Source organism: Bacillus rossius, chromosome 1, assembly GCF_032445375.1.
Source record: "Bacillus rossius redtenbacheri isolate Brsri chromosome 1, Brsri_v3, whole genome shotgun sequence".
Classification (NCBI taxonomy): Eukaryota; Metazoa; Arthropoda; class Insecta; order Phasmatodea; family Bacillidae; genus Bacillus; species Bacillus rossius.
Window position 1 is genome coordinate 219,852,623 of NC_086330.1, and position 19,568 is coordinate 219,872,190.

Here is a 19,568-nt window from a genome sequence, read left to right on the forward strand (position 1 = left end):
TACATATATATATATATATATGTCTATTTGTATATTTGTTGGGCCTACTATAAAAGTTTTTCTAAATGGTTATTGGGCATGTCAGAAATAAATAAATACGTGAATAGTTTATATGGTTTAATAAATTGTGCCAGTTACAAACAAAACATTATACTTAAAATAAAATACTGTATATCTTTCTATGCATAATGCTTAACAAAGGACTCTTCTTGAATGTTAACAAAAAAAATTTGTTTTATGAGTAGCACTAAATTCAACCACTCAAATACCCAAATAAAAAACACTTTCTTAGAATAAGTACCATACTAGTACTTTGTAGCAATTCCCTTCTTGGTATGACCTCTCTAAAAACCATTTTGCTATGTTTGAAATGATTTGTCTGGTGTCATCAACCTGAAAATCGATTCATTAATTTTTAATTGTTATTTACAATTTAAACCACAGATTTCCCACTAGTTGTGGTCTGAGCCGTGGGAGGAGTTTTATTTACTTTGCGTCAGTTGCACAACAGGTAATTTTACACAGTGAAAGATTTGTGCATTTGGTCATTGTCTTGAAAAACCTTAAAATATCTCTGATGACCATTTATCTCCACATTGAAGCAGATTTTCTTTTAGAATATAGATATAGTCTTCTTTCTTTATAGTGCCATTGATTCTTGCCATTACTTTAACTCTGAATATTCTCTGACACTGTAAATTTCTGTTTTTCCAAACACATACCTTGCCATTGGTATCGAAAACATTAACTATGATCTTGTGGGCAAAAATGACATCATTTCATTGATGGTAAACTGTGAACAGGCCAACAAGAACTTCAGAAGCAGAAGGGGGTGATTAGCAGCAAAACTCATTCCACAAGACGCAATCATTCATTTTCAAAAAAATTAGTAATACAACAAAATTACACATATGACTCTCAATATACACCAATCCCTCGCATAGCACGTCTTCAATTAATGCGAATTCAGTTAGCACGATGTAAATTTTACTGCCCTAGTCTCGAATAGCACGTCTGTAAATTTCAGTTAGCACGAAATCGCCACAGGCTAAAAAAAATCTCGGAAACGACGCGACGTCAGGTATGGAATTCGAGGGGGGAAGAGTGGTTTGGAATGCGAGAGGAAAGAGATGCGCACGCAGATAAACAAACACCGGGCCGTACTGTTGATGCCCGGCCGCAGACCAGGCCCTACCGTTGATGCCCGGCTGCTGACCAGGCCGTACCGTACAGAAACCAAAGCAGATGAAATTGGACACGTTTTTTAAAAAAAAGCAAGATGATAGTGTTAATTTCACCCCAGAAAATATTAAACTAACTTTTATGTTTTGTATATGTACATATTGTACATACAGTAAACTCCCGGTATATCGCGCCCCGATTGATCGCGGAATCGGGTATATCGCGGGTCAAACCATGTCCCCCAGTCAGAAATGAATAATAATAATGGAATAAATGGTTGACAGCCGATTAGGATAATTTTGCGTTGTAACTAACAAACTAAGCATCGGGCAGAAAAAAGCCTAGGCGTAGAAAATGTCCGCAGTAAAATTCTAAACAAGATATCACCGTACATTATTCCTCTATCTTGTAGGGTTTTCAAATTATGGTCCAATCCAGCCCAGTGATATTTTCTGAAACACTAGTTCTTAACGTCGCTTTATCTCGCAAATGAAGCATCGGAACGGGGACCTGATAAAGCCCACCGTCCAGCGACATTATCCAGCGTGACTCGGCTAGGGATTGATGTTGGATAGGCTTGGTTGTCGGCAAGCGCTGGGAGGGGAGAGGCGAGCCGAGAATATGGAGAGAGGTAGAGATTAGAGCGGGCAGAAACATGAAGAGGGGGAGTGGGGGAGGGAATGTGTTCACGCAGCACACAGGCAGAGCATGAGTCACTTGACTGAGCAGCGTTCCTGCGTACAAGGCAAAATCAGGTAGTCCGGTGTTTAAAATTCCACTCCAGAATCTTAATTGGTACTTTACTGGACATCTGTATATAAATGTTTTGTTACAACTTAAACCTACAGACGTAATATTATTGGGTAATTCATTGTATTATACACGTTCATCTTTTTACTTTGGTATAATGTTTTAACATTAAATAGTAAAGTAAATGAGCTAGCGTATTTTTTAACTTTGCCCAGGAATTCCCAGTGGTCCAATACTTACGTGAACCATACTGTACCACTTTTGCCGTGAGGTAGTAAACAAGTCCCGGAAATGTTTATGTGTAACGGTCTCCCGACCTTTAACCAGAGGCTGGGGAATATAACACTTGCCGATCCGAGCCACACACACTCAGCAACTCGACACAGCGTTTGGTGAAATAAGTAAAGAAATAGTTTAACACGGTTTTTAATACGGCGTCACTGATTGCGCTAAAATTAAATTGGCACAATTTTTGTTTCCCACACGTGACCATTTATAATTTACTGTAAGCATGGATAATAAAGTTTAACCACTTGACACGATTGACGATTCTTTATTTTTTATTGTACGAATGCTAGAATCGTTTTTTCCTGTATCTGCGGCCTACTTCTGCAAAAGACAAGCTATCTGTAAGTAAATATAGAATTTTTATTTTGTCAATCAAACTCGGTACTTTGCGATTCATATTCGGTTTGAAGTATCACTACGGCCTTTCTTTTTAGAAGACTTCGACCACAGAATCGTGTGTAACCGCACACACTGCACTTACTTGTTATGGACACTGACGAAGCAGATACTGTGGCTGACACCACGAGACTGGCAGCAGCTTGTGTGCCGCACGTGTGTTTGGCGGCGTTTGGCGCACTCGTAGGCCGTGCGACAAACTGTGCGCGGCACACGGAAAAATAAAAACAATTCAACATTTAATATTTATCTTTAAAATTTATTATTTTTATTTTTTCACCCGCGTTTAGTGAAAACTGCGGATGCAAAGTCCGCACAATGGTGGGCCGTCTATACTGTGCGTGCTTGCCGACCTATTAGAACACAGGCGGGGTTTTATGCCTTTTGACCTTGGTCACATCGAAACATCGCGGTTATGCAACAACGCGGGTAAAAGTTATGTCCCCCGACAACCGTGTTAAATAGGGAGTGTACCCGTATTTTAATGTTATGTTTGTGCTCTAGGGAAAATCTAAATCTGTTTATCTTTTAACTTATTTGTTTACATAGCCGCTTTTATAAGAGGAGGTTTTGTAACAAATTAAATGTTTACATATGGCTGTGTGTTTTAAAGTTATATAAAACCGGTTCTTAATTTCATAAAAGTGTTTTAATTTTGTTAAGTTTTAAACGTAATAACAAAGGATCCAGCTGCTTGCAACAGCAGGCAGACAGACGCACGCGCGTGTTGAACGTCACGCCTGGGCGGGCAAGCCAACCTGCTGACTGACGGTAAATATGTTACCACTTATCTCCCGTTACACTGTGCCATGTTTTCTTTATCTAATGTATTCGGTGGTAGGCTTAAAAAGATAAATGATATGACATATGCATTTTCAAGTATTATTCTACGCATTTATATTATGTAAAGATTACTTCCCTACACATCTTGGAACACATTAAATAATTTAGCCTTATATTTATGGGAACTAATGCTTCAGAATACGCGATTTCGATTAACACGAACATTTTTAAGAACGAATTAGTCGTGCTAAGTGAGGGATTGGTGTACTGTAGAGCTTCCGATGATACAGGTTGCTCCTGAGTTGCGCCGTACCTTGACAACAAATATATACATGCAATTAACATTTATCACTACAGTGAAACCCCTTATTTACACTTTTCAGGGGAACAGAGACAAAAAGTGTAAATACCAGGAAAGTGTAAATTGAGGGAAACATATTTTTAAAATGTAACATACCTGGTTTAATGCACTCCTTTTACTTCAGTAGTCAGAGACATCAAAAAAAGACACAGTGAATGAAATATCTTTAAAAAAAATCCTTCATTAGGCCTATGTAAACAAAAAATAAATTTACAACATATAACTTATAAAATTGTGAGAATACAACATTGAAGCAATGTGTGCCATGATAAAATGTTACCATAAATATGTTTTGTAGGCTTATGTGCAAAAACTTTCAAGCCTAACTTAGGTCTATTTCTTTGTAAAATAATCAGAAATCTTGGTTTGCTTGCATCTTTGAGTGTTCATGCACATGATCTGCTTCTCTAAAGTATAAAAATTATCAAAAACACCATCACAGTTTTCACCAGCAGATACTCCAATGTAGTCTCGCAGAGTTTGAAGAGCAGCAAGAGCATCTTTACTCGTGGGTGTTGTCACTTCTTCATCATCATCATCATCTTCGTCAGTATCCTGTTGAGAAGTACTGACATGGCTTTCTACAATATCTTCTATACATTGCACTTCCGAAGTGATCACCTGACTGTCCACATCCACGTAATCTTGAAATAATTTCTCCTGCAACACCCTCTCATGTCCTTCAACATCTTCAATGTCACTGTAATCATCTTCACTGAGAGTGTAAGCCTTTTCTGGGAACACAAATCCAGCTTTTGCAAAGCAGTTTTGAATTGTTGATGTTTTCACTTCTTTCCAGGCTCTTGCACTAAAATGCAATGCAGTCAGCAGATTTATCTTCATCAAAGAAGGGTCTTTTCCAACATCAAGCATTGTTACTGCCCTTGAAACTAAGTATCTGCGGTACAAAAACTTGAATGCCTGAATGATACCCAAGTCAAGAGGCTGTAGCTCACTCGTGCAGTTTGCTGGGAAGAAGACAATATCAGTGTTGCGAAGCTGGATGGTTGCTTTGTGAGCAGAGCACTGATCTACGAAAAGAATAACTTTCCTATTTTGCAAAGCCATTTTTGAATCAAATGCATGCAACTGGCTCTGAAACAAAGCATTGGTCATCCAGGCTTTGGTGTTTGCTTCGTACTTTGTTGGGAGTGACTTGATGTTTTTAAAACACCGAGGTTTCCTCACTTTGCCAATGACATAAAGGGGGAACTTTTCACTTCCATCTGCATTGGTAAGCAATAACACAGTAATCCGTTGCTTGCTGAGCTTACCTCCGTGACACGTTTCCCCTTTAAAACTAAAGGTTTTGTCTGGTAGAACATTGAAAAACAACCCTGTTTCGTCAGCATTGAAAACATTTTTCGGGTCGAACCCAGCAATTTTTTCCTGTAGCTTTTCCTTCCAATGTTCCACAGTCTCCACATCCACACTTTTGCTTTCGCCACAAACCACCTTGTAAACAATATTGTGACGCTGCTTAAACCGATCAATCCATCCATTGGAAGCTGAGAAATCTTGAATTCCCAGCCTAGAGGCAATAACACGTGCTTTTTCTCTCAGTATTGTACCATTTATTGGTAAATTTGCGGCACGTGCACCAGAAAACCACTCAAGAAGAATATCTTCCAGCTGTTTGAATTTCGAGTCCTTCACATATTTACGTTTTTTAGCACTTGGCCCACATTGCGCGGCATTTGCAGTGATGGTTTCTCGGCTTTTGATGATGGTGTTAAGAGTACTCACAGGGATTGAAAGTTCTTTCGCAAGGTCCACACGTGATCCAACATATTCATCGAATTTGGCAATTATTTTAATTTTATCGGCAACGGTTATAGTTTTTCGTTGCTTCACTTTCTCCATTTTCTCACAGATATTAATAACGACAAAGAGTTAAAGATGTGTCAAATACATTTACCGCTAAAGCCAATGATACTATCAGCGCTCGTAGCGGAAAGCTGTGGAAATAGAAGTATTGTGAATAGTGCAAGGTTACTTGCACTGTTCACGACGCGAACGCATTCACATACGCAGCTTTTGATGTATCTTTCTTCTATGGCGGCCATGTTTCCACGTTTGTAAACACTGAAAGAGACGTTAATAACGGGAATGAAGAAACTTTTCCGACGTAACAAGCGTGAAAACGACATATACCGCCTTATGGAAAATAAATTGGGCCAAAAACAAAGGAGGTAAATAACGGGAAAACGTAAATACCGTTAACGTAAATACGGGGTTTCACTGTATCATAATAGTTTAACATAGAAACATTACCTTCTTAGTTGATGGGCCACAATCATAATATTTTAACATAACATTACTGGCACATGATATACTGCTATTTAGAATAAAGGTGCCTAGCACTATATTTACATTGTTTACTCGCCACAGAAAATAATATAACAATTTACTGGAGAGTAGGATACTTTGAATGATTAAAATAAATGCTCTGTTTATTTTACTAGTTACTTTTGTAACAAGTCACCAGCTAAGACGACGATTATTTATTGCGCATACATAAACACTTAAAAAAATATTTCATTGGAAGTTGCAGGTAGTTGGGCATTAAGTTTGTTAATGATCCTATTAGTCAAAGACTGGTATTAGTGATTCTCAAAATAAAAGAATTGAAATGAACATAGACTTTTTATTCTTCTCATAACCGAAAATACATATTGCTCAGCCGCTGAGGTGGCACTGCATCTTGGCCCAGCCTGCAAACATTGACTGATGAGACAAAGCACAGTACAAAAACATACAGAACAGTAAAAACTGGGATTTCCAGAGAAAACCTGCCTTCGTATTGGCTACACATATTTTTCTTACCTATTATTCGGTGATTCTCCGGTCAGAGAGCCTTCCCATGATTCTGGCGAACATCTCTGTCTCTCTCTAATACATGAAGCAATAAATTGTCATTTCGTCACTTTGGCGTAGCACACATTTTTCTTTCTTTCACAGACACTGCTGTCCTATGTTATAAAAACATCAACACATTATGAACCACATACCTACAATTATAATTATTAAAACAATATTTAATTACAAACAACTATTGAAAATAATATTTATCTATATAAAAATGTAGCCAGCAAAATGAATAGCAGTAAAAATATAGTTAAGAGGTTTTTCTAAATGAAATAATTAAATATCACCATTAATTACCAGAATATTTTACTATTGCTAAACTACAAGTATGAAAAATTAAGTCACCATGATCTTGAACCACATAATCAACTGATCATCCTGCCTTGCTGGAGAAATAGTCTTTCTTAAAAATGCTCTGAAATGCTGTGGAGGGAAGGGTCTGCAATGCTACACTGGCATTTTCATTATGCGAAGTGTTGACATCTCTATGTTCAGGACATGCTAGTACTAACAACTCGCCACTCTCATGTTAAAGAGGATTTCGTAGATCAAGACTATTTCACTTTCAATATACCTGGTACACCAATGGCTGAAGTGTGGTCTGATATGGTAATTGAAGTGTCATTGATGTGTGACTTAAAAACAAGAGGGAGATGCATTAGTGATTCTGTGTTGATGAAATGGGTTAGAGAGGCACACACAGCTACAGCCATAAGTTCTTTTTTAGAGCAGTTTGCCAGCATCCATTCTGTTAGTGGGAACAGCGTGTCAACTTTCGAGCTTCACAGATAAGCAGAGATGACCAAGACAGAAGGAAGCTTGCACAGTGGTTGGCTGATCACCCTACTTTTCTGTATGTGATTATTTGATGTCCCTTTCAACCGGAGTAATAGGAACCGTCAACATGAACTGTTACCGAGCAGTGGAAATCGGAACCCGTACAATGGGAACTTTTGTTGGAATGAACTTTGTAGAAATTAAGCAATGTAAGAAGAACATTGTTGTCCAGTTGCCTGCTGTGAGCAACACTGTCAAACTGGACAGCAAAGTAGTGGTGGTCGAGCCTTTAATGATTACCAAGAAAACTTAAGGGAATGTTGAAGTGTGGGTTATCCCCATACCCCATGGCTGTTCGACGAAGGTATAATAAAGAAACTGAAAAAGTCAACTCTCTACGATGCCTTTTCTTCAGGAAATCAAATAGTCAACCTGAAGAACAGTTTCACAGAAATTGATGGTGGCTTCCTCCTTAAAAAAGTGGAACAACAACACCAAGTTTGTATCCATCTGTAATCAATATGTATCTTACGTCATCAGCCATTATGACTACAACTCTACTGTAGTTTTTGATGAGTACCAAGACTCAAATTCCTTGAAAAGAGTCAAACAGCATCAGAGAGCATCAAGTAAAACATCAATGATGAGAGCATGATGGCTAATGTTCAGCAGGAAAACTTCCTTTCCAACAAAAGGAACAAAACCAAGCTGATCAGTATGTTAGCGCAGGCCTGGTTGCAATAGGTATACAGTTCACCATAGCCAAAGGAGACACTGACAACAATATTATCAGGTGTGAATTATAAAATAACTCTCATTCAACAGTGATGGTAGTTGTCGAGGACGTAGACCTACTCGTCTTACTTGTGGCACTCACACCACGAGACACGAATGTGTTTTTCATGAAGCCTGGATGAGGCAACACAGAAGACAAGCTGTATTCCTCCTAACAACCTCAGGCCTTGCCATTCAGCCAGTACATTCTCTTTATCCATGGCTTCACTGGATGTGATACCTCTTCTGCGATTTATGGGAAAAGTAAAGCAGCCATGGTCAAATGTTTCCAGCGGTATCCTAGCGAAACCAAAAACATCGCTGAAGTATTTTACGACTTCGCATCCACACCAGGAGACATTGCTGAAGCTCGGGAACAAATGTTCCTATTGATGTATCAGGCCCCACCCCATGAGCATGACCTCAATAATCATAGGGATATTTCATTTTGTTTTGCATGTACTAACTGCGTTGAAGCAAGTTGTTTGATAAATAAATGTTCTTTTCTATTCTGTTCCATTCTCAGGTACCTAAATGTGCTTTTTCAAATGGTCAGCCAAGATGAAAGCAAACTTGTCTTCAATGCTGAAAATGCTGCTTTACATCACTCGTGCAGAGTGTTTCTACAGGTACAAAGTGGAATTGTAAATGAATCCCTGTAACTTGAACATGAGTGTTGGACAAAAGAAGACAGGGGATAATCTGATTCCTATTAAGACCAAGGCCCCTATGCACCTGACAGCTGCTCAACTCCATCTTGTATCCACTGGTCACTTGTCTGTGGCCATTGCTGCGGCATTTGCACTAACAGTGCTCCTGTTCAAACCGAGTTGGAAGAGTTGGACGATGAGGAGTATCAACAACTTGAAATGTTTGAGAGGATGGAAGGGGAACAAAAATTAGGTTGTGAAATTTTTTTATTTATTTTTGAAATGAAACTTTTTTGCTGAGGGGCAATAATTTTCGAGTTTTAACGAAAATTTTGATTGCATGAGGGGAAATAGCTATGTATGTGGTGAGGAAACTGGGAGAGGAGGGGAATAGATATGTCTGTGGTGGGGGAACCGGTAGAGGAGACGGCAGGGAAAGGTAGACATGACATAGCATACTTGCACACTTGCATACTTGTGCTCTGGCTAACTTGCTCACTTATGCACTTGTACACTTGCACTTTTACCATCTTGCGCACTTGCATTAGGACGGTGGTTTTTTGGGTGTGGCGCGTCAAGCTATCACCACTCTGGAGTTTTTGGCATGTTTGGTGATCTCTGGAGCAGCCTTGAGCGGGCTCCACGTGGTGGCGTAGGGCTCAGATTTAACCATACAATGCTGTAGGTCGTTGCGGTAGATACCTACCTGTGCCTGACACCACCTCTACTTTTAGGCAGGGGCGTAGCCAGGGGGGGGGGGGGGGTTAGGGGTTCTAACCCCCCCCCCCCCTTAGCCCCAAGTATTTTTTCTTAACTGAAAGCATGTTAGCTAAAAGCCTGGGTGTCTTACTGCTATCACCGGCCACTGCACTGGAGGGGAAGAGTAAGCGAGCCCTACCGATTCTCCTTCCCTTCCCCTACCCCTGTCGAGAGCAGAAGCTATAAGGTTGTGACGCCGTGACGGGTCCCCAGCTTTCAAATATCTTACACCTATTGTATTTAACCAGCACGGTAATTATAAGCAGGTGTTGACTGGGCTTCCAAAAGTGTAATGATCGCTGTGTGTGTATAGAATTGAGACGACATGGTGTCATGTAACTCTTCAAGTTAAAGCTAATTGTTTCCAGGAATAGATCAGTTCTGCCGAAACCCAACCCTTTTTATTCCTTTTTTTTTTTTGTATTGTCGAGCTTCGAGCATGATTTATGATTTTGAGTGGACGTAAACAAGGCACTTGGATTGATAAAAATATCTTTAATTTCTTACTTCATCACTCAAACAATTTTTTTATTAAAAAATTAATAATATTTTTACCATTACAATATTTAAAGTTAAGTACCGAAAACTGCTAAAATAGCACCATTTTACACCTTATCCAAATTATTTCCGGGGGTGGACCCCCAGACCCCTCGCTTTATTAGGGGGGGGGGACCATGCTTCTAAACCCCCCCCATACACTACGCCACTGCTTTTAGGGATTATTTGGGCAGAGGGCAACACAATGGCATACCTGCCAACCTTTACGATTTTTCCGGAAGTCTTCCGAATTATAACTGCTCTTTACGATTTTCCGAAATTGTCTGAATTCTTCCTATTTTTGTAATTAAAATAGCTTCGCGGTAAAAAAAAGTCGGTGTCTTCCAAATCGATTCAACATTCATGTCGATCGATGTATCGCGTGTTGTGCTCATGACTATTGATTGTTTTTTCTCTCGATTACACAGTTCTACAGAGAGTACGTCGTCGCTTGTTTGACGGTTATTTAAGATATGTGATTTTGATTTATAATTTACGAGCTGCTATTACGTATTAAAATTTTAATTTCAAATACATTTAAACTGGCAAAATACTTTGTGGTCAACGAGTGCAACGTGAAACAACTGTTTACGAATTTGTTTACTTTGTTACGGGCTATTGCCGTTGCCTCGTTTAGGCGTTTGTGACAGGTTATGAAGCACAAACTTTCTGCATTATGTTTTCAAAGATGAGTACGAAAAAACAATATTATTACCAGACATTCCGTGATACATATAGTGCAGAGTTTCCATGCATTTTAAATTCTGACAAAGGGGAAAGGTTTGGATTTTGTAAGATATGCAGATGCGACATCAACATATCGCATGGTGGTAAAAGTGACATCAGCGTGAACATCAAAAGTGCGAAGCGTTTATCCAACGTAAAATGCCAAGAAGATAATCACAAACTTTCAAGGTTCTTTGTTAAATCTGGGGGTGCAGATCTAGACATTACGCGATCTGAGTGTTTATTTACTTCGTTTTTGATAGAGTATAACATTCCTCTAGCGGCCGCAGATCATGCAGGTGCGCTTGTCAAAAAAATGTTCCCAGACTCGGAAATTGCCAAGAAATATGGATATGGGCGTACCAAAACTTCTGCTATTATGAAAGAGATGGCTTCGGATGCAAAATCCGGAGTAGTGCAGTACTTAAAAAGTTGGCTGTTTTCAGTCGCAACTGATGGTAGCAACGATACTAGTTTTCTGGCAAAATTATTATCGGAAGCCAAGATAGATTCTGTGAGTTGTATTCTTGTGTGAAATATTGTGCTGATCTTCAAGTATCACAGTCAAAATGTAACAACACACAAATATTTTTTAATGTAGCTATAGCTTATTTGATAGTGGGTGATTTGTGTAATTTAGTTGTATTTTAGCAGTACAAGTCTGCATTGTAGCCATATATGTAATTTTTTTTGTCGAAATTGGTAATTTTATTTGTGTTTAATAATCTTCCTAATTCAGATTTTCATAGGTTGGCAGGTATGCAATGGGGTTGTAACTTATTGTTTTGCACAGTGCCGCAGGCCATATTAAAAAAAATATTGTTGTTTAATGTATATATTAATAATTTAACTACTTATGTAAATTATTATTGCTAAACAGTGTTATGTGAGTATTGTTTTAGCTGTGTAACTAAATATTTCTGTTGATATAATGCTTTTTATGCTTTATTTTGTCATGGGTAATTATTTGTCACAAATTATTATTTGATTAACTAAATCACACACTGTACTATATAGTTAGCTCACAAGTGTGTAAATATGTTACTTTCAACTAAGAGGCGTGAATATTTCTTGATCAGCGTATAGCTGTGGACAACTGTGGCTCAACAAATGGCACTGAGCCAGGTCCGGTTCGTATGACATGCTGTCACTTTCACATGCCAGATACCTACCTCAGACTACACACGTCCATATGGACGATTAGTTAGGCTGCATAAACTACCTAATTATCAGCAAGCTCAAGTATAAGAATTATTTAAAATCAATTTTAATTGTACAAGTTTGTTTTAAATGTATGAGAAAAAAATGTTGTTACATTTTTTATTTAAAGAAGCTACAATTTATTTATTCATTGAGGAAAAAAGTTATTTGATTTTAAATCATACCCGCATCCTTACTTTTCTCAGTTATTATCTCTTGTTCTATAAAAAAAAATATGTACTAATAATTTATCTCTATCTATACCTAATAAGCAAGAAGTTTCACTTCTGTCGTGTGTGGACTCCATGCACACTTTTTTTTTTAACTTTTGCATTGTAAATACTTGAAGTATTTTGTCAATAAAAACAATCCTAATATCGTTTGTGTTTGGGTTATTCTTATTTCTCTCGACCTCTCATTACTAGATCACTTTTTAACGGAAGGTCTTGTATCTTGATAAATAGGTTTCAATATGCATTTACACTGGATACCGCTAATTGGGGACATATCAGGTGGAACCCTTGTTGTCCACATTACCCATTTTACATGCTGCTGACACATACAAAGCATGTTAGGTATAGTGTTTGACACTAACTTATTACCTGTATTGCACCCCACTGGTAGAAAAATGTACTTATATATACATACATACCAGTATATGGTTCTACTTTCATGTATATATACATTTTATTAGTTATATGGGTAATAAATACTTTTTTTTACACAAACAAATAATTTGTACAGAAATTTAAGCCCTTGAAATCTGAATTAAAATTTTTGAGGAGTTTAGTAGCAGAATCTCAAAATAGACACCGAAATTTCAAATCTCTCTAAATTTTGACTGCTCGAAGATAAATTAGCAAAAGTGTACATATTCTTGAAGTAAACGCAATGCTCTACAAATTGTTCATCAAATTTTCCATTTTCGTCAGCTGATTTCTCATTTCTTGCAGATTGTAACATGTTGAGATAATTGTGATTATATAATTTTGTAGGGAATTTAATAAGCATTATTTTATATATGGCGTATTGACATTATTTTCAGTGATATTCTGATTTTATCGCAATTCAAAATATACTCGTACCCCTACTTATTTTTTTACTAGCAGAGCCCTGCAGTGTTAATCACGTTAAATTTGAATTAAATTAGATCTACATATTCCCCTATAACCTTCCACAACAAACAGTGTATTTAACAATTTAATGTTTATTTTTATTAAAAAGTAATTATTTGTTTAGTTATTCTCTGTACACAATGTTAGCTGTTGTTTTATGTTGTGGTAGCAAAATATATTGGTTTTCTGGAGTTCCAACTTGTGATAAACCAATGTATAATTGCCCATTGGAGAAACACTCTTTTTATAAATCAATGGCAATCAAAGAGAATGTTTGTACCTGAGACTTATTATTGGTCAGCGCAAGTGAAGTTTTTACGGAAAACTGAAGCAGTTTGAAACATATCTACAAATCCGTGGGAATCATTGTATTCCTCGGGATGTGCGCCAATTGGCCAGCTGCTGGGCCCGTGAGGATTAAGTTGTCTTTTACGTCTTTTATTAGTAGCCTTGTGCCATTGCACATATTAGGTGGGCTTAAATTTCTTAAGAGTATGATCAGCGTACCGATTTTTAATATTAGTTCGTGAGGTGGCATGCCAGATGGATTCAGTGAGTTAACAAATCCTTGTGGATAGTGACGTACATTCTCGACATTGCAAACTGTGACAACCGACTTGTAATTTTTGATTTGGCCGGTAAATTTTTGTAGAATCATATGACAGAGTTATTCCTAGTCAACGCTATTGCCCTTAACACAACCAATGAAAGTCTCTATCAAGTAGTTTTTCAAGGTCAGGATATACTGCATATATAAGATGCTGCAGGCTGTTAACTATTTGACTAGTGATGTGATACTTCGAATGGCTCCGAGATCCTTCCAGGGTGGGGCTGAGAGGTGTATAAACGGAGAGGATAGTCTGCGGGGGCAGTGAAATGAGGAGGGCGAGCAATAGTGGGCTACAGCTATGGGCTTCGTGCAAAGTAGATCAGAAGTATCTTGGATGATGATGTGTTTGCAGTGAACGAGTAAGTATTGTGAAGCATGTGTTGAGACCAGATGTACGATAACAGAAAAACAGTAGAGAAAGCCACTGCCAATTTAAGCTCCAGTGAGACTTAATAGTGAACTTAGTGAAATTGTGAGTAATTTATGGACAGATGTTAAGAGTGTTTTAATTTAAGAAATTATGTAATTATTAGTTAATAAGAAAAACTACATTTAATTAATTGGCTATCCTTTCAAACCTGTTTTCCCACTTGTAACAATATTAATAACACACTTATGTACTTCTCTCGAAATGGTTATTTAAAAAAGTTGATTATTTGACAGTATATTAATATTTATTGTCAATCTAAACTATAAAATCAAGTGGTTTACTTGTAATTCCATATATAATTCTTTCAAGGTAGTTTTTATTACCAGTTGGGTAAGATAATTATTTTATAAATATTCATCTTTATTTTAACCAGTGGTGATTTGGAATAAATACTTAAAAACAAACTGTAGGATAACTGACTTTGTACTTGCATCTCTGCCTTTGTAATTGCTTCTTGCCTCTTTAAGTTCAGGCTATTTTTTATTTTGCAAGAAAACTGTTTAGAAGCAGGTTTGTCTAGAGACATGTTGGGGCTTCTGCACGTAGTTTCTCAAATGAGAACTTTATAACACTGAATGTTTGTGTATGAGGCTATGTACTTTCAATTGTGCAGTAACTATTAACTAATTGTATGTCATGCCTGAAGGAGTACTACAGACTACAAACTTTTGCATTTAGTGATGAAGTTGCACCAGAGTTCTCAATAGCCACCTCCCCCCTCCCCCTTTTCTTCTTCTAACTCCCTCATTTTGAAATAATCGCACACCCTAAAAATATTTTGATACAGGTTTTGTCATAAACTAGTTAAATCTTAACAGTGTGAGATTCTTGTTTTTAAATGACATCCATATTAATATTTAACATTTAAAATATATCACACCTAAAATTATTAAATTTTTTTTCTAGATACGTATATGCTACTAAAGATATCTCAGGAAAATGTGATGTTAATTAGTAGGAACTATATAAAATCCTGTATATTGTAATTTTCGAGAAAAATGCAAATAGATGACTTCAACCAGGGCTACGCCCTCCCTAAGCCCGATGTACCTCACACCACTGCCGACCCCCTCTCCTCCCACCGACACCCTCTATTTCAAACCTCCCGCCAATGTGTGTGTGTGTGTGTGTGTGTGTGTGTGTGTGCATGCATGCATGCATGCATGCATGCATGTGTTCAGTTGCCCAGTGCGAACCCGTTTGGCGCCCACCCTAACTTGAGCAGTGGAGACTTCATATTTTTAAATAATATAGTTAATAAATAAATAACTGTAATACGTCTAAATTAACGTGTTATTTTTAAAGGGTTTAAATATGTTTTGTTTAATTGTTCCGTTATATCAATCAACTAAAGGTAAATTTAGCACTTCCTTCAGTCATGACACCCATGGCCTGCCCCAGTCTCTTCCGTTCGCCGTGCGGGGTAGGACGCATCTCAGCACCTCGTCGACTGCAACTATTGCTCTCAACTGATCCGTTATCATATGCCGTCATAATTACTTTAAACTTTTTTAAAATTAACCTTCGAGGCCTACCCTGGTGGCAGACTGTGTAACTTAACTAATTAAAGCTCCACGGAGCGTTTTGTATTATTCGGCGAGCTTGCACTTTCAGGGCCAGTCCATGCTGTGTCCTGGTCAGCATGAAAGCTGGACTACAGTACTTGCTGTTTTTTGTACACATTGTTAGTGTACGACGTACATGTTGGTGGCAATAAAACTTAATATTAACTCAACTCGTTTCACTCAATTCTCGACCACAAGCTTTCCAGTACAGAGATGGAGGTGTGTGGTGTGCCTCAAGACCGCACAAGCAGTCGTCCTCGCCGGTAACATAGTGTGCTTGCCGCTGAGAGCGGGCCAGTGAGTTCTAGCGTACCCACGCAGGAGAAAGTTGAGCCTAGTTTCACATGGTTCATGTCACTGCCTTGAGACAGAGTCGGTAACCGGGTCCACGTGTCCATCCACGTGGTGGCACCGAAGGTCTACACGTACGCCGATCTGGAAACCCCCACCCCAAACCCACTTTACTGTGACACAGAAGTTAGAAGTTAGCTTGAAAATTATTTGACCTCCATCTTGATTATTGTTCTAGCTACCTGTGTTGTGATATCTTATGCTTACTTTTGTGCCTTTAGTCATGATGGCATTTATGTTAACTATTTCAAAGCACATGAAGTTTGAAAAACAATTTTAGAGACATAAAGAAGCAATAACCTTGTCCTAGTTACAAACTTAAGATTTATGTGACTTAAATAGCTTTTGTGCTATAATTTCAATGCTAAATGAGCAATTTATCAAAGGATCAATTATTTAGGTAATCTAAAATAATTGTAAGGATGTTCTCGAAAGGCATTCATAATATTCCTGCAGGTCGAGCATGGTTCTTTTACTCGCCACCGTCATAGCGACGACGCGACGCCGGTATGACGAAGGAGTTATGACGGCCGCGTGAAAATGCGAGCACGGATCCCATCGTCATATCTCTCCCGTCATCGCTAAGGCGCCTTACCTACGACGGCTTGGCAATCGATAATATGCAGAGGTTGGCAGTGAATTTACAGAAAGGATGTGTTTTATTTGGCAGTTGGTGTATCTGCTAGCAATTTACAGCCAATAGAAAACTACCTACACGAAAACAAGATTGTGGACATTCATAAACTTAGGCATGTGTCTATCGAATTATATGTTTTCCACAACTATATTCAATATTTATATCATTTTTCATTGTACGCCTGTTGGTTTTCCGTAAATATAAGTTTTACAGACTATTTTTTGCCCAGTAAAACACCCGTCACGTCTCAGTCTCAGAATATAATAAAATAATTTTACATAGCAAAGTCGTTTATGATTTTTAAATAGTATATAAAAAGGTTGAGTGTATTAGAAACTGTGAAGGTTTGTGGTTTTTAATAGGACAATATTATTTAGCGATCTTATAAAACGTGTTGCACGTTATTATTAATTTTGTTTTCAATGGTCAGTTGTTACTATTTAAGATCATTATGATGAAAAAAAAAATATTTAAAAACACTTGTGACTCGACGTGAAACATTACAATACTAGACCTGATTTAATCATTATTTGGTAATTTTCGTCACCGTTCAAGTTAATTTGCCGATTTGAAGGTACCGAAACAACTCGGTGTGCTATAGGTCCCTTAAAGACTGTTAAAAAAAATACTACTGTTATATATTTAATTACATTATCCTTAGACTTGTTTATAGCATATTTTCTAGTACACTGCAAGTTTTATTCACACTATTTTGTACCGTAGCATATGTACTGGATGAATACGCTGATAATATTATTTATTTAGCATCTTTCAAGCTTGAAACAATATAACACGAAGTCGGTGTTGTTAATTAAATGCCTGAATATAATTTATTAAGTAAATTGTAGTTGACAGTATTGTGTGTGCAGTTTATAACAACCAGAAGAGTAGAGGAACTAAAAATACCCTTTAACGGAATTATTTACTTTTCACACAAGCCGCTCCTCTCACAAATTACGATTTTCGTATCAACTATAAATACGAAACCCCTCAATTCTACATGAGACACTATTATTCCTACATTGTTACCATTTTATCATACTGAAAGTACTTGAGCGAATCTTAGGTGAATAAAATACGTTTCAATATGCGATACAGCAGGAGCAAACCTAGCCACCAACGAGGGTGGGGAGTAGGCCTAACCTAAAAGTCACTAAATCATGTGAGGAAATGCTTTCTGTTTAAAATGCGATAAAACGAAGGTTTAAAATAACCATCAGACTACTATGTATTTATCAGCGGCATTCTTGTGTATTTTCAACCTTATCAACGCATGTATTTTATTTTTACAAGTGATTTTTTTTATTACACATAAGGAAGCTGAAGGAAAAATTAGTTGTTTTTAGAAGTTTAATAAACCACACGCTTATAGGTGTTTTACACTTAACTTTTATACAGAATAATTAACTAATGTGATGTTTTCTTCTATCTTGTTGAAATATTACGTTATTTTGTCTTGACCTTTATTTTTTTTACTATGTGATATGACAAAAGTAGGCAGATTGGCAGTTTTTTTAGTATGATATATTTTGGTAAACTGAGTATTGTGCAGTTAAAAATATCGAGAAAAAAATAATTAATGTGTCTCATTCACACGAAACATAGAAACTATTTATTTATGCGGCGTGATTATTATCGGAAACAAGTTGTTTCGAAGTTTGTTCAGAGAAAAACATAACCTTTTTTGAGATACGTCGTATATCTCACATAGGCCTACGTAATTTATGAGTAAATATAATTGAGACAAAACCTTAAGTTTCACGAAAATATATTATTTAACTCATTTGAAAGAATTATTTCCCAGTATTAAATGAAAGTTACGCACGTAGTCGGCATTATGACGGGGTTATGACGGCTATGACGGCCTTATGCTGGAATCACAATGCCCCGACGGGTCCGACACGACAGGCCCGATAAACTGTCGTGCAGCATCTCAGCACGACAGATTTAAAAGCGTAGGGTCACAATACCACGACAAAAATAACCCGACGATTTTCAATTTGGCCTTCGGCAAATCGTGCCAAGCTAAATGCTTCAATTAAAATGCATTATAGAATGCGCTAAAAACAAAGTAGGCTCTTATATTATTTTAGTTAACTTACCATCAACTTCCTCTCTCGAAAAACTATTTGCCATCTCAGCCCATGCTTTTTCTTTTTTTGGCTGGTTTCTGTCGTCCTTCAGACCAATATCATACTAAATAGCATGAGCTTGGACTTTATTAATTAGAAGTTCTTCGCTGAACTCGTCCATTCTTAAATCCAATCTTCATGATTCTAAAATAACGTCTTTAACCATAAACACGATGATATCTGTTTATGTTTATACAAACAGACTAAGGCAAGGTACAAATTTTTCAATTCACCCACACGTAAAACGAAATTTCAGCAAAAAGATTTACCAAGTAGGTAAATATTTTTGAAATTTAGTTCTGTATTGTTTCCTTTCCATTGCCGTTTTCTTTTCTGTCGGGAGCCCGACACGACGAAATTAGAAATAGAATCTATTCCTTGCGGGCCGTCGGGGTGCGTATTTTATCGGGGTGACGTCACGGCGACCTTGTATTTCATTGGCTATTGAACTTGTCGGGCCTGTCGTGTCGGGGCCGTCGTGGCATTGTGATTCCAGCCGGTCGAGCATGGTTCTCTTTTTCGCCCGTCATAGGGATGACGCGTCATCGGTATGACGCTTCGCTTCTAAAAGCGAGCATGGATCTTTTTTCGCCTTCTGTAAGGGGCGACTGAATTGTTTCGACCCGGCGTAGTGACTATTCCGGATTCCCTAAGTAAAAGAACGGATTTCCATCGAA

General features: G+C 37.6%; 1 long non-coding RNA gene across 2 annotated transcripts; it reads right to left on the reverse strand.

Moving 5' to 3' along the window:
- Positions 1-37: 37 nt before the first annotated feature.
- On the reverse strand, positions 38-19,235 carry LOC134527300 (uncharacterized). Of its 2 annotated transcripts, none has more exons than XR_010074149.1 (3): positions 18,862-19,235; positions 6,587-6,732; positions 38-793 (listed from the first exon to the last, which is right to left on the reverse strand). It is a non-coding gene; the product is annotated as an uncharacterized LOC134527300 (long non-coding RNA). The 2 variants fall into 2 exon arrangements; XR_010074148.1 differs by lacking the exon at positions 38-793 and adding an exon at positions 6,188-6,474.
- Between the last annotated feature and the right edge of the window lie 333 nt (positions 19,236-19,568).